The sequence below is a fragment of the Pezoporus occidentalis genome, unplaced genomic scaffold (assembly GCF_034315485.1).
Source record: "Pezoporus occidentalis ecotype Australia unplaced genomic scaffold, CSIRO_AGI_Poc_V1 ctg311, whole genome shotgun sequence".
Taxonomy (NCBI): Eukaryota; Metazoa; Chordata; class Aves; order Psittaciformes; family Psittacidae; genus Pezoporus; species Pezoporus occidentalis.
In genome coordinates this window covers 233,494-248,595 of record NW_026915063.1, presented here as the reverse complement: position 1 = coordinate 248,595, position 15,102 = coordinate 233,494, and positions in this window count along the sequence as shown.

The window sequence follows — 15,102 nt, the reverse complement described above, 5'->3', positions numbered from 1 at the left end:
GGTGTTTCTTGATTTTTTTTCTTTTATTTTTTCAGAGTTTACATGTAACTGTTATCCTTCTTACAATGGTTTGCATTTTTTAAGTATTCCTTAACATATTTGAGATGAATCGGTGTATTGTTTCCCAAGAACAAAACCACGGAGTTTCCAAAACACAATGTGCTTATGAATAACCATCAAGCACTCATCTGATATTAAACATTGTTCAGTATTCACCATTAACCAGCTGTCTTCAGCTGAGCACACAGAACTTTAGCTGAGGCAGAGCACATCTAATAAAAATTTAACTTCTTAATAATCTGCTGATCTGGACCAGGTAAAAGGAAAATTCTGGCAGTAAGCAACAGCTCATATAAACATACAACAGTCAAAACGCTGTTTCAGGAGACAACTCTGTCTTTCCATTTGTTTGGTTTAGATTTTAATTAAAAGGGAATTCCAGTTTATAAGGCATTCTATTGTGAGACTGCTGATTTATTAGCCAGACATGCAGTAATGTGATTAAGTGTTTTGTGTATTGTGAATGAACTACTGTGAATCAAGTGTGTTGTGCTAAGATACTTAAAAAATTGAATGTTTATGTATTTTTGCATGCTGCTGGAGTCTCTGGATGAAACTTCAATTTTTTATACAGGAGACTGAACTGCAGTGTCAACATTTCCTATGATACAATACTTCACGACAGTATTCTGATTGATTGCACACAAAAAGTAGTGGTCACTGGTTCAGTGCCCAAGAGGAGATGAGTGATGAGTGGTGTTCCTCAGGGATTAGTACTGGGACAGGCACTGCTTAGCATCTTTATTGGTGACGTGGACAATGGGATTGAGTCCATCACTACCATCCTTAAGTGGGAAAAGAGCTAAAATTAAACTCTATTGAACCTTCTAGATTTAAAGAATAAAGTAGAATCACTTCTGCACTTCCACCTAACCAGTAGCAGGAAATTATTGTGGCATTTATTGTGCTGTCCAATATTCATCTTCTGGTAATGGGTTAAACTCCAGGCTGACATTATTATGACCAAGCAACTGTCTCTGACAGTATAATTCTTTACTCTCTTAATCAAAATTGATCAACAGTCCTGGTCCCTCTGGAATAATATTTTTGTCCAACTTGCCGCAACAGGAATAAGTTATGTTTCTTACATCTAGCCACAAGGAAATTTTGGGTAAATTGTCACTGCAGAAATTTGTGAGAATTATTAACAGGATAATGTGAACTGTGAGCTTGGATGAGCAGGCATCCCTTGCTCACTATAGAAAATGCACCACATGAGTGAGGTGGCTGGTACCCTGATCAAGAAAGGTAATGTGGAACAAGCTGATTTGGTGAACAGGATATTTTAAGGAAATTCCACTGCATGTGAGAGCTGAGATTCTGTAATAAATTTTAATCATTTGTAAGATTAGGGGTAGGAAAAGACATGCGTTTGCCTTGACTACAGCAAACAGAAGAGACCTGAAGGGCTGACACAAATCCTACCTCATTATTCCAGCCTCTCTGCCCACTAGTGAGTTTTGCTGATGTGCTGGGTGTTTTGCCGCTTGTAACTGTCTCCCTACTCCTATATTTTGACAAAGTCCGGTGAGCAAGAGGGTCACAGGCAAGAATCTGAAGCTTTAGTTTCCCTGAGGAATAAAGGCTTCTCAAGACTGAGAAGAGTTTCAATTTCAGAAATAAGTGGGGGCAGACTGATTTTAATCCGAGGTAGTTTTCTCCCAGAACCTCTGTGCTACTTCTACGTTCTCTATGACAAAAAGTTATAAAGCATTATCTGTACCAGCCAGACACTTTCACCTGAATGCTGTAGGACCAGATATTCGATCAGTGTGTGCAACAACTGGACACATTAGTAGCAAGTAGTAAGAGTTCACAGCCCTCTACATCATCCTCTTTCCTAAAGAAAAGATTTTGCTGGCAAAAAGAACTGTTTTCACAGATCTGTTTAATTCATTGTCCCTGCAGGGCAATTTTAGGATCCCCTTATCATTTTCTTGTTACTCATCTCCCTCTGGGGAATTAACAGTAACGTAAAGAGACCAAACCTCCAATGCATACTGTAGATGGGTCCTATATATAACAAAATTCAGCACAAATTGTCCCTGTAACAGCAGTGCACTGAATTCACATTCAGAAAAGTGCTCTAAAAAGGAGAGACATCTTTAAAAGCTGGTCAGAAAGATACTATACCAGGAGGCATTTCAGGTAGAAGCAGTACTGCCTGCGAGGACTGACTGCTTTAAAGACACCTCTGAACAATATATGCAGTGGTGAAGTATGTGGTCATAAACACAGAAGATTTCCAGATTGTCATTTGAGTGAGGGAAAAAAGGATACAAAACCTGAAAATGCTGGAAATGAAACAACTGTAAAAACAAGCACAATGACCACAGTGGAGCTTCATTTTTGCCAAATCGACATGAAACAAAACACGAAAAACTCACAGATTTGTTTTACAGATGTAATGTTTAATGGACTTGAATTAAATTAATGTCAGCTTTTGTCAGATGATGGCAACCACACTGACTGCATTTGATACAACAATACTTCAGTGCAAGGGGAAACTTAATGCACAAAAGTTTGAGATCTCTGACTTTTTCCTTGTGTTTGTCAGTGTTTAATAATGTTAGATTAAAGAACATAAGTTTTTGTATAGTTCTTCTGTTTCTGCAGAGTAATACCAATTTAATTCATACTATTCAGATTCTTAATCTGAGCTAAAGTGCTGGCTTTACATAGAAAAGAAATATGAAATAAAAGTAAGTAAAATGAGTATGAAGGTCATTGAAAAGTCATTATCCTATAAGACCAGTAGATACAAACAAGCTGATAGCTTTGACTTACTTCTTTGTTTTGAATTTGGTTTATTATTTTAACAATAAGCACTTCTAATTTTAAAACTTCCATTGCTATGTATTAGGAATTATTCTGTCTGGTTTAGAGAAGCAGCTCAAAGTTTCTCTTGAGTTCTCATGTCTCTAAACTGCAGAGGGAAGGATTATATATTCTTTATCATGAATACTTTCTCAGACTTAAAAAAGTTGTAGTGTAGAGAAAAAGTTAAGGCAAAGATAGAGGAAAAATAATTAACTAAATATTTATGAACCTAATAAAAATTTTGGTTTGCATTTGCAAATGGTCTTTATCTTAAGCTACAAGGAACCTTTTCTCTATCACACCATTACTTTGATTTCTTTCAGATGATAGCTGTACTGTAGTAATACTAGGAGTGGAATTCAAGTTCTTAAACATGGGTTATACAGGGCAATTTAAGATGCTCTTGCGCAATCTGTCTGGTCTCCAGCTGCTGTTGCAGAACAGTGCTAATATGAGTCAATTCTGTGCAGTCATCAGGCCACTACACCTGACTGTGTGAAGAGCAATTAAACCAGTAGAATAGACAGTCCTACCATTATCATTTGGCTAAGTGGAAATTTCCATTCCCCCATGAGACAAAACTTATTCAGATGTCATTTCCAAGAGTAACACAGCTTTAAGCTGAATGCACATTAACTCAAATTTACATTTAGTGTTTCATTTTCCAAACTGGTTTGCTAGTTGCAATGTATTGCTGGATTTTTTTCAATTGTCTGGTTCCTTTGCACCATCTTTCCAGTGTAAAACCTGAGATGAAAGACTTGCACTGTTAAAACAGCAGGTTCTTTATCTGAGGACTCGCTAATCAAAAGCACCACCAGGTTCAAGAGAGCCTGGGGCAGAGAATTTCGCCTTGTCTGCCCCTATTGCAAAACCACATATCGACTGTGTTGACTTGATCTATGGTTCCGCTGAACACAATGACATTAAAGAGTCAGCCTTCTGATGAATGTTACAGCAAAGATAGCAATAAGTATCCAATGCTTTTTTTCCTTCTCTATTTCTGCCTTATATATGCAAAGTGGCGGGGGGGGAAACACCTTCAATTTTTCTTGCAGTGTTTCAATTATGAAGTACCTCAGGTACTATATTCAAAAGCACATAGGAAGTTTATTCTAGATTTAGTTCAAGTTTAGCTGCCATTCTACTCTACGTTGAAATGATGATGATGATGATATTAAGCTCTTTTCTGGCTCAGAAAGTCCTTCAGCCTGACATATTAAAAGCTGAACCAACAGTCTGCATCTCAGTTGGGTTGTGAATATTCTGGTAGTGATGCTGTCCCTTGAGGGGCTCATGTTGGGTTTTATAACTTCATTTATTCTCTTTTTCCCCCTATCATCTATCACCAAGGATTTTCCCCTGCTGCTACCAGAGAAATTTCATCACGATCATTCAGACATCCCATTCACAGAGTAACCCCAGTGTATTTTGTGCTGTGAATTAGAAGAACTGAAAGAAGAGGACCTGAACAGGGTATTGACAATGTTGCAAATATTTCTGATGCTACTGTCATGGACTTACCAGGACAATGAAGGAGAAAACAACAGGAAATGGAAAAAAAGGTATTCCAAGTATTCTATGAATAAATGTTTGGCACAGCAGAGTGTAAGAGACATATTTCACACAAAGTGGAAGACAGACCTGTATTTGCTAGAAAATAATCCAAATACTGACATGTTTTCTGAACACTGATCTGTCAATCAACAATCCAGGTCCACACATGAATAAATAAAACTGTGAGAAAATTTATTTTCTGGTCATGGAAGTTAGTGTTTTTTAAGTGCCCTAAGATAGGGTTCTGAGAACTTGCTACCTTTTTACATTCTGTAGACCGGAAAACTGTAATCTGGCATATGTCACTGACATGGACAGTGGGATTGAGTGCGCCCTCAGCAAGTTTGACAATGACACCAAGCTGTGTGGTTCGGTTGATATGCTGGAGGGAAGGAATGCCATCTAGATTGACCTTGACACGCTTGTGAGGTGGGCTGATGCCAACCTTATGAAGTTTAATCATGCCAAGTGCAAGGTCCTACACCTGGGACAGAGCAATCCCAGGCACAGCTACAGGTTGGGCAAAGAAGAGATTCAGAGAAGCCCTGCGGAGAAGGACTTGGGGGTGCTGGTCGATGAGAAAATGAACATGAGCTGGCAGTGTGTGCTTGCAGCCCAGAAAGCCAACCATATCCTGGGCTGCATCAAAAGGAGCGTGACCAGCAGGTCGAGGGAGGTGATCCTGCCTCTCTACTCTGCTCTTGTGAGACCTCACTTGGAGTATTGTGTGCAGTTCTGGTGTCCTCAACATAAAAAGGACATGGAACTGTTGGAAAAAGTCCAGAGAAGGGGCCACGAGGATGATCAGGGGACTGGAGCACCTCCCATACGAAGACAGGCTGAGAAAGTTGGGGCTGCTCAGCCTGGAGAAGAGAAGGCTGCGTGGAGACCTGATAGCAGCCTTCCAGTATCTGAAGGGAGGCTACAGGGATGCTGGAGAGGGACTCTTCATTAGAGACTGTAGTGACAGGACAAGGGGTAATGGGTTCAAAATTAAACAGGGGAAGTTTGGATATAAGGAAGAAGTTCTTTACTGTGAGGGTGGTGAGGCACTGGAATAGGTTGCCCAGCGAGGTCACGAATGCTCCGTCCCTGGCAGCGTTCAAGACCAGGTTGGACGAGGCCTTGGGTGATATGGTTTAGTGTGAGGTGTCCCTGCCCATGGCAGGGGGGTTGGAACTTGATGATCTAGAGGTCCTTTCCAACCCTAACTATTCTATGATTCTATGATTCTATATTAGAAGTAAATTAGAAGTAAAGAGTATTTTCACTCTATAACTTTAGGAATGTTTTCTTCAGAAGTCTCCTGTAAGAGGGAAAAATGTATGTCCTTTCAAGAATCAGTTCCAGCTAGACCTAATGCAGTTAATTGTACCCTGCTTAAATCTCAACCTGTTCACTTACTATATAGAGATCCTAATTGTCTCCTTCATGTAGGTAGTATCCCAAATTTTGTGCCTCCAGTTTGGATGTTGCCAATATCTTCCCAAGTAATTAGGCAGTAATTGTTCCTTTCTTGACAAAACCATGTATCTCCAGTGATCAAATATTAGCGTGTGTTCATTATACACTACTCCAATAACTTCAGAAGGAAATTACAAATATATTTGAATTGGCTGAACAACTATGCACTGATAACACAAGAAATGTGATGCACTTAACTGCAGTGAATTCACATAACATTAGATAAATGCATTACCACGTTGTCCAAGGAAAAATATTTACTTGCCTTGTTAATAAATTGTCTCATGTTATTGTCTTAAACAAGATGGTCAACTAAGCTGAACTTTAGTCCAGCCTACAGCAAACATCGTGACATTTGTAATTATGCTAGAGGATATAAATAACAAGAAAATTAAATTTTTAAATGGGAAAAAAAAACCTAAATGTGAGAAGTGTGGTTTAACAAGTCTAGATAATATTATTGGGAAAAGTCATTAGTGTATTTAATCTTTCAGTTTGCATCTGTGCATTTTATTGTTATAATATGTAATTACAGTGCAGAAGGAGTTAGTTCTTTCTTTAATGATGTCATCACTGCACTGGAGAAGATGTCTTTAATTAAAGGTGAAGCAAATTGACTTGCTAATTTTCCTGAGTTTTTAAAAGACTTCTAAAGATACACTTAGTGGCAGCGCAACTCACTGGAACTTCCACTATTTTTAAAGACTATTTAAAGATTTGAATAAAAAGTGTGATATAAATGCTAATGATCCTACTATGTCATTTATGTGCTCAACAATGTCATGAACCTTTATCTCTTAACAAGATTGTAACATAAGGTAAGAACTAAGCCGTTTACTGATTTTTGTGATTTTGCTTGCACACAAGCAAGTACAAGAAAAGGCACTTTGCATCTCCATATGCAGCTACTGATTGCTGGACTAATAAGATTTGATTTCTGCTCTAACTTAAGTTAGAACCAAGTTTAATTACTTGATTCTGACATGAAAAATTGTAGGGTTTAAACTGACTGCTCTCAGGGTGCGCTGATGTTTATTCTTTTGGGTTTACTTCGCACAAGTTTTGAGGGTGATTCTGTAGTTGAGAACCTAAATAAAACAAAATTTCCATTATTAAACATATGCTTAGTAAGTTTAATAATGAGTTTAAAAGTCATGTTTAATTGCATCTATCTTATTCTTTTGAATGATTCACTAAATTAAAGAATTCCTGCTGCACTATTTTAGTAAGTAAAGATATTCAGTTTAGAAAAGAAGAAAAACAAAACTGGAAGTAAAATTTGTGATGTAAATATGCTTGGGAGATAGGATCAAACTAAAGAGTTTTACTTGCTGCATGCTAATAGTCTACCCTGTCCTATCAGCATCCTGCACAATCTCAGGGTAAAGATACATTCTGTTATCATATCCATTTTCCTTACATACTTGCATGTGTCTTCCACAGCCATTAACCCATGTTAAAAACAAAGGATGAATGTAGAAATAAATTCTGATATGCCAAATGAAGCTATCTTACAGCAAAGGAAGAAAGTTGTACAATAGTATACCCTTTCTGTCGTTATTGCTAATCAACTGAAAAGACTTGTCAAAATAATTGGCAGTGTCAGTACAGATAGTGCATTAATGCCATGCCTAAACACATTGGGTTTAGTTTTGGTTGGGTTTTTTTAATGAGAAAGAATGAAAGCACTTATCTACTGGCAGATCCTGTCATATAAAAGTGTCAAAGGTGTGCATGAATTATATCTATTAATTGACTACATAACTTTAGACAGGGATAGGTAAGATATCTGTTTGACTAGAACAGTAACAAATGTGATTACATTGCCGATTATTGATTTTTTTCTTCAGTCATGTGTTTTTTCATCTCTTTTCCTTGACTTTTTTTCTGTAAAGAGTTATATTTTAAAACTACGAGAATTTCATTTGCTTCTTCCAATAAATATATTTTAAGGTAATTGATTGCTGAGTGCACTGGCTCAAGTTATTTAACAGATAATATTTTCTTCTTAATTTTGTATATGTAATTTAATTCTAAGTGTTTAAAAAAAATACTGTACAGAAATTTTAAAAGTTGCAAAGGCTAAAATCTAATCCTTCTACACCTGAAGTCTTAAACTGAGTACAGCTCAATGCAGGCTCATTATTAAGTTTAGATTGAAGGATACAACCATAAGACTTCGATAAAGAGTCTTTTTGTGGAAGGCCTTATATTTCGAGTAAACTAGTAGAAAACATCGTGAGCAAGAACCTGATCTTGACTGATCTTCAGCTATAAATTTTATTTTTGCTTGTTTTTTAAAAAAGTTCACCTACATATGCCCAAGTGAAATGCAGCTAATATTTGTTAACCTTTTCAATGATTTTGTAATTCATGTTTGCACTATTTCTTCAGCGTTGTTCACATACAAATTTCATGTCAAATTAAGCTGACCTCATGTTTCCTAGAGAGAATGAGTAATGACTGATTGATAGGTAGCTCTCTTCAGCACCTTAACCCCTGCTAGCAAATTTCCTGTTATGTAATTATCATAACTAATTTATCCAGCCACATTTATGGGTTCAAGATGGCAGAAGAGTTCAGGTTTCCCACCATTACCCTTAAGATGTAAGGCAATACTGAAGTGTTCTTCAAGCAGAAGCGAGAACTGATTAGAAATAGGAAATTTAGGATGTTATAGTTTGTTCAAAAGATGAAGTTTTTATGCTTACCAGATTAACAGTTTCAGCATCACTGCAGTTTCAGGAATGACCTATTCATTTGACTTTCATGTGAACTTGAGGTTACTTAGGCATCAAAGACAGGTGTTATTGAAACAATAAACTTGGCTCTGCCCAACATCTCTGCATATCTAATGTTTCACTGACCCTGGTGATCTGCTAAATCACATACAAATTTCCACTTTTTCTTATCTTTTAGGGGTGAAATGGATTCAGAAGATTTTTCAGACAGAAACAGTAAAATAATTTCTTTCTTTTCACAGCTATGAGGTGGACAGGGAACAGAATAAAGAGTAAATCTTTCTCATCAGTGAAGAGGCAGAAAGCCCCAGTGGCTAATTAGGCTATGCTATGAGGGCAGAGCCTATAGTCTTATTTCAGATCCTTACCAACCAACAACTAACTCTAGCATTCATAACTGAATATAAGACAAGACATTATTTCTAGGTAGCAACATTCTTTTTGCTAAACACTGTGTTGTTTGGAAAGCATGTAATTCATCTAATTTATTCTGATACTCATCATTGTACTGCCTGGCCGGCTTGAAAGGCATTGTACACCAGTGCCTTAATTTCTTTTGCTTTTAATAAGGTTTCTTGTGGTTTGCTTCACAAAAAAAGACTTGAAATTAGAAAGTCACTTTTTATCTTTCCAAAGCTCTTTCAAAATTGTTTAATCATGTTTATTAATATCATAGTGTAAACACATGTAAGATTTCCTGATTCCAGTGTTTATTGTTTAGAATACACAACCATGTGCACCAAATATCTACTTTTAAACTGGTTAAATTCACAGAATACCTGTTAGATGTGCAAACAGCCTCCATCCAGTCTGGGTATGTGCAATCATGAATATACAATGTCAGTAGGATGGTTGAAACATCTTGTATCATGATGTACTTGACAAAGAGAACTAAGGTTGAGTCCCCTAATCAAAACTATTTTGAGGCTGCTACCCATGTTTTCCCAGTTCACTGAGGCTTATTCCATTCTTGTGGTTTTTTTGGGGGGGTTGCATTTTTTTTTTTTGGGGGGGGGGAGGGTGTCTGGTTTTTGAGTTTTTTTTTTTAAGGTTCCATTTCATTTTTTAGGCTTTGACATTGTGCTCTGAAGTATTTCTATACTATATTATTATTGCTATATTGCCTTTCATAAAAGAAAGCTATGTTATTGGAGATTTACAGAAGATGTCTTGATCAGAAGAATATTTTAGACTTGATAGAGTTCTTTCATGAGTCTGAACATGACTTTAGTGCAAAAAAATTACTGAGCCTACTACAGTGAATTGACTTAGAGTGAAACCAGTGGTTGCCTAACAAAAAGAGAGGAGTCCTGCAGAGATGTAAAGACCTTGATGAATCCAGACAGAAGACAGTTAGTGAGAAAATTTCCTTTACTGGGAAAAGAGAGGGTTGGCTACTGCTTGTCTAAGCTGAAGGCACTGAGGGTTATTGCACATACTGCTCTAGGAATAAATGCAGGTTTTAAAATCAGGGAAGAGAGAGAAATTGAAAATTCACATTACTACAGACAATTATAGACACCTCAAAAGATTTAACAAACAGAAGTACACTTTTTCCAGGAATGTGTGAACATTTTCTTCTTACTGATGGAACAATCTCTTTACAGTCTGTTGTCCTCAGTTTATTCCTAGCCAGAACAAAAACAATGCAAGGAGATGGTGCTGTTTATCTTCCACAAACAGATCCCAGGAGCTAATGCTAAAGTACTCTTCAGAAAGACCTCTCAGCCTTTCACAGGATATCAGTCTATGATACCAGACATGGCCACTGGACCAAACTGGTTTTGCCAGTTACATTCTTTGCTTGTGTATTTATGCACAAAACCAAAGAAAATGATACAGTGGCAAATTTTTGAAAACTTCATTCCATGCTTTACTGAAAGTTCAACACAATATTGGAAAAGTCAATCCCTGAGAGATTTACATCTCTGAGGTTTCTATGTTTAGAGCTGCCTACAGGCCTGCTCTAATTCTGAGATTCTTAATCAATTTAGACAAAGTGATACCCAGTGCAAGGTGAAACATTTGAATTAAATTAAAACTGTGGCCAACAGTTTAGGGGGAAACATATTTCAAGGAATATATGAACCATTTTCCTCCAAAAGCTACTTGCTATGCAAAAATATAACAAGTTTCCTTAGCAACAAACGTTTCTTTGTCAAAGACTTGCTCTACCAGCACATATCCATTATGGATTATTTATCCCATTATCTTATTGTAAGATAGTGCTAACAAAAAGCATTCATTGTTGCTCAGTCCCTACATTTGCATATTGGTTTTTAGCTCTTGAATATGTAAACAATAACACCCTTAATGGAGGTTAGTGTAGCTTTTATTACTACAGTTATGCTAGCATACCTAAATAGGAATGAAAAATGCTAAAAAGCTCTTTAAAGTTCTAATGAATTTCTTCTGGAACTACTGTTGAGATGTTTTGTTGTTTTTTTCTCTGCTAGTGACCCCGGAAAATAATGGGTGCAATTAGTATTCCATTATGACTTCTAGCCATCTGGAAGTATTTCACATTATTATTTTGTCTGAAACATTTATTTATTTCACATTAGAGAAAAATAATGGTTTTATTACACTAACAATAACTAATAGATGCTCAGCCAAATTATTTTATAAACTTGAAAATCAAATATACTCATTCACTGTCCATGCTTTTTCCACCACAAGAGAAGTCTTATTAGTAAATCCCTAAAAACAATTTTTCCTCAGCAAAGCAGGTGTCTGGATAAGAACCTTGAAAGACTGTCTATAAAGGACTTCAGAGAAAGCAGGCTTGATTTAATTTTCCAGAGTCCCCTTGTGCCTGAGGTGTACTGTGGGTCCAGCTCTCCTTGTACTGATTGTTTGCACCTCAGCATGAACACAAGAACAACATAGTATGACTGCACACCTCTCTGTGCTCATGTTCTACAGTGTCACCCAGCCTGCACACACCAGTTTAAGCACTTGGAGAAACTGACAATTGAGTGTATACTTCGAAGGACCATGGAAAAGCCATATGCTGTGGCTTAATCTTCAGATTATGCTATATACATGCTGTGACAAAAGCTTTGAATAACACTTTTTTAGATATTATTGGAATGGTTAAAAAAGGACTTGAAAGTGGCTAGTACAATCTTTTTCTGATTTTCTACAACCACACAATTTGCTTTGGGACAGATTGCATGCTTGAGACACACCTTTGTTGGAAGAGAGCTTTTTGAGGGAATTGCTTTTGAAAACTAAAAATAAATCTATTCTGTATTAATAAATAATATACTAGTAATAAATACTTTTTGAAAATTTTTGGTGTGCGGCTTTTTCTGCATAAAGAAAGAAAATCAATAGATATATAACAAAATCCTCCTGAGAATGCAAAACAAATTCTGTTTAAGAGCTGAGACACCTGGTCCCCCTTCTCCAGCAGGACATTTGCTAGAGCACAAAATTTGGTATTTGTAATAAGAAGAAAATCCTAACTTTTGAAATTTATTTTATTATTTTTCAATATGAGAGGGCTACATTTTAAAACAACTGTATTTTAAAACAGCCATTTTGCAGGGGACAAAGAACACAGGGCCAAACAAGAGGGTGCAGCAGGGCTGTGCAGCTCTCAGCAGGAACTTAGGTTGCACCATGCTGGCAGAAGCAATGTCCTTACTGGCAGGGGTGCACCAAGGTGATGAGGGCAGGTAGAGCGGTGAAGCCAGAGCCAGCCAAGACACCAGGTGACCATGAAAGTCCATGGTGATGAGGCAGCTCACAGCAAGGTCTTCTGTCAAGGGAAGGGCCAGGATCAGAGATACGTGGTCAGGTGTGGGCATGTCTGCCCCTATAGCTCAGGTGAGGAACCAGTGCTTGAACCTCAGTACAGCTCCCCATGATGAGTGGACCTGTGTCTGCCCTTCCCACCTCCTCAACTTACCTTAGCAATGCTCCCAGCTACTAGATCCAAGGTTTCACAGCTGCCTCATGTCCAGCCTGTCCTTGAGAGGCAGCTCCTCTGGGAGAGGGCTGAGCTAAGGGTCCTTGACTCAGATGAAATTCTGGCTTATTTGACTGTCTGCTTTTGTTCAAAGTACCCACTTTTCGTTAGAAAACATAGTCCTATATGATGGAAAGAAAAAGCAAAAATATTTTATTAAGGGAAGGAACATATTTGTTCACTAAAATCTCCAGCTTTTTGAAACAATACTGCATGTAATCTATACAACAAAAGCATCTGTACTGTTTCAGATTTCAGACAGATAAAAGGGGCAAAGAATTAACTTCTTCCTTCTACAAAGTGGGGAAGATAAACTGCAGCAGGAAGTAACTGTCTCCCAGTGTGATTAGCCAGAAGTGGGAGATGTTTACAGTTCATAGCGCTAAGGAGCCGTTATGTGCTGCATCATCAAGCCTTCAGAGGAAAAGCACTTCTGGGAGAAGCCTGCTTTTCTACTTCAGCAAAAACATCTCTCTCACTAAGAGTTAGCACTACATCAATCTTCACAACTTGCAAAAGGCACATCACTTCTGCGCCTGAGTTTTTAGCAGGACCGAATGCATTTATAAGTACACTGTTCACATCAGAAAAGAGTAATAACCAGATCCCTGATGATAAATACATCATACAAAGATATAATACAAAAAGATCTATTGCACAGTTTGCATTTAAGACCATGACAGTCCTCCTGCTTGAGTGCTAATCTCTGTCTCTACGTTATGGAATACATATGAAATATCCACAAACCGTAGACTGTGAATCACTAGGTAGGAAAACCTCATTCTTTTACCGTTTGGTATGTAGCTTTGTTTACAAGTTAATAGCAGGTGATATGGTTATGGAAGTTTTTGCAATTCAAGTCTTAATGACTTCAGACCACCTCCATTCAAGCAAAGCACTTCATGCATCTTCTGCAGGGTATGATCTGCTTCTAACAGACAGGACACCGAGCTCAGACCTGAGCTTCTGCACCCTCCAGGGTCAACAGGGGAATACTTTAACCACTGCAAACAGAAAAAGCTGAAATCTGTTTTCCTTGTTGGTCCATGCCTACTGAATAGGATTCCCTTTGTTGTTACTTCACAAAGAGAAAGTTTTCAGGTTGTCTCAAGGGCCTTGAGTGTTGGTAACAGCTTGATGAGACAACCATCTAGAGCAAAGAAAGAAATGCATACCACTCTGGTTTGTGTTGTGTAGTGCAGTCTTGTGTGTAGTGAAAAGAGCAACAACTGTACCAGTCAAATCTCCATGTCAAATAAAGAAAAAAAACAAAACAAACCAAACCAAAAAAAACAGTCTCAAAAATATAAGGATAGAATTTAAAAAAGCAAGCGAACGTATTCTTGAAGGAAAATATTAATGTTTTATTCTGTCTTAAGTTTTTCAATATGATTTTGTAAATTAACTGCTGACAGAGGCATCTAAACTTGTGACACCTAGAAAACAAAATGTAACAGGAAATTTTTATATGCCACAGAAGACTAGGTTCTGTCTTAAATTCAAATGCCTGTAATTTTATTCGATTACACTACGTAGTAGCTGATACTATTTCTATTCTATTAAAATGAGTTAACAACACTGTCTGGGAAAATTTACTTGAGAGGATGTTCATGGTTCAGCTGTAGCAGTCATTCTTCTCCTTCTTAGTAGCTGATGCAGTGCTGTGCTTTCAGCTTTAGCCTGAGAACAACACTGATAACACCCCAGTGTTTTAGTTGTTGCTAAGTAGTGCTTACTCTGATCAAGGACTTTTCAGTCTCATGCTCTGCCAGTGAGCAGGGGCATGGGAAGCCAGGGGGAAACAGTCAGGACACCTGACCCAAATTAGCCAAAGGGGTATTCCACACCACAGCATGTCATGCCCAGTATATAAACCAGGAGGATTTACTTGGAAGGTCAAATCACTGCTCAGGTTGGGCTGGGTATGTGTTGGTTGGTGGTGAGCAATTGTATTGTGCATCACTTGTGTTTATTGTTTTCTTTTCCTTTTCTCTTTTAGTTTTATATTCTCTCCCCTTGTTATTTCCTTTATCATTATTATTGGTGGTAGTGGTGGTAGTTTTGTATGGTACCCTAGTTACTAGACTGTTCTTATCTCAACCTGTGAGATTTACAATCCTTTGATTCTCCTCCCCATCCCTCCAGGAGCTGGGGGGGAACAAGAGAGTGAGTTAGTGGTTGCATGGTTCTGAGTTACCAGCTGGGCTTAAACCATGACAAAATATTACTGATTTTAGATTCTGATTTGAAGCTCACAAATGTTAGCTGAAATGCTTGGCCTACTGTACTGGTGATAGCTGTTACAAATGGCAGCAAGGTTAGTTGCTATTGAGCCTGTGCTCAAGTGGCCAGTCGATAAGCTCCCAAGATGCTGGGGACTGGAAATCTGTGACAAACAGCAACAAGAGGAAAGCTTCTTCTCTTCCAGTAGATCTGCATCTGCAGCACAGATGGAGTGTCACGAGAAGAGGTGTTGAGGAACAA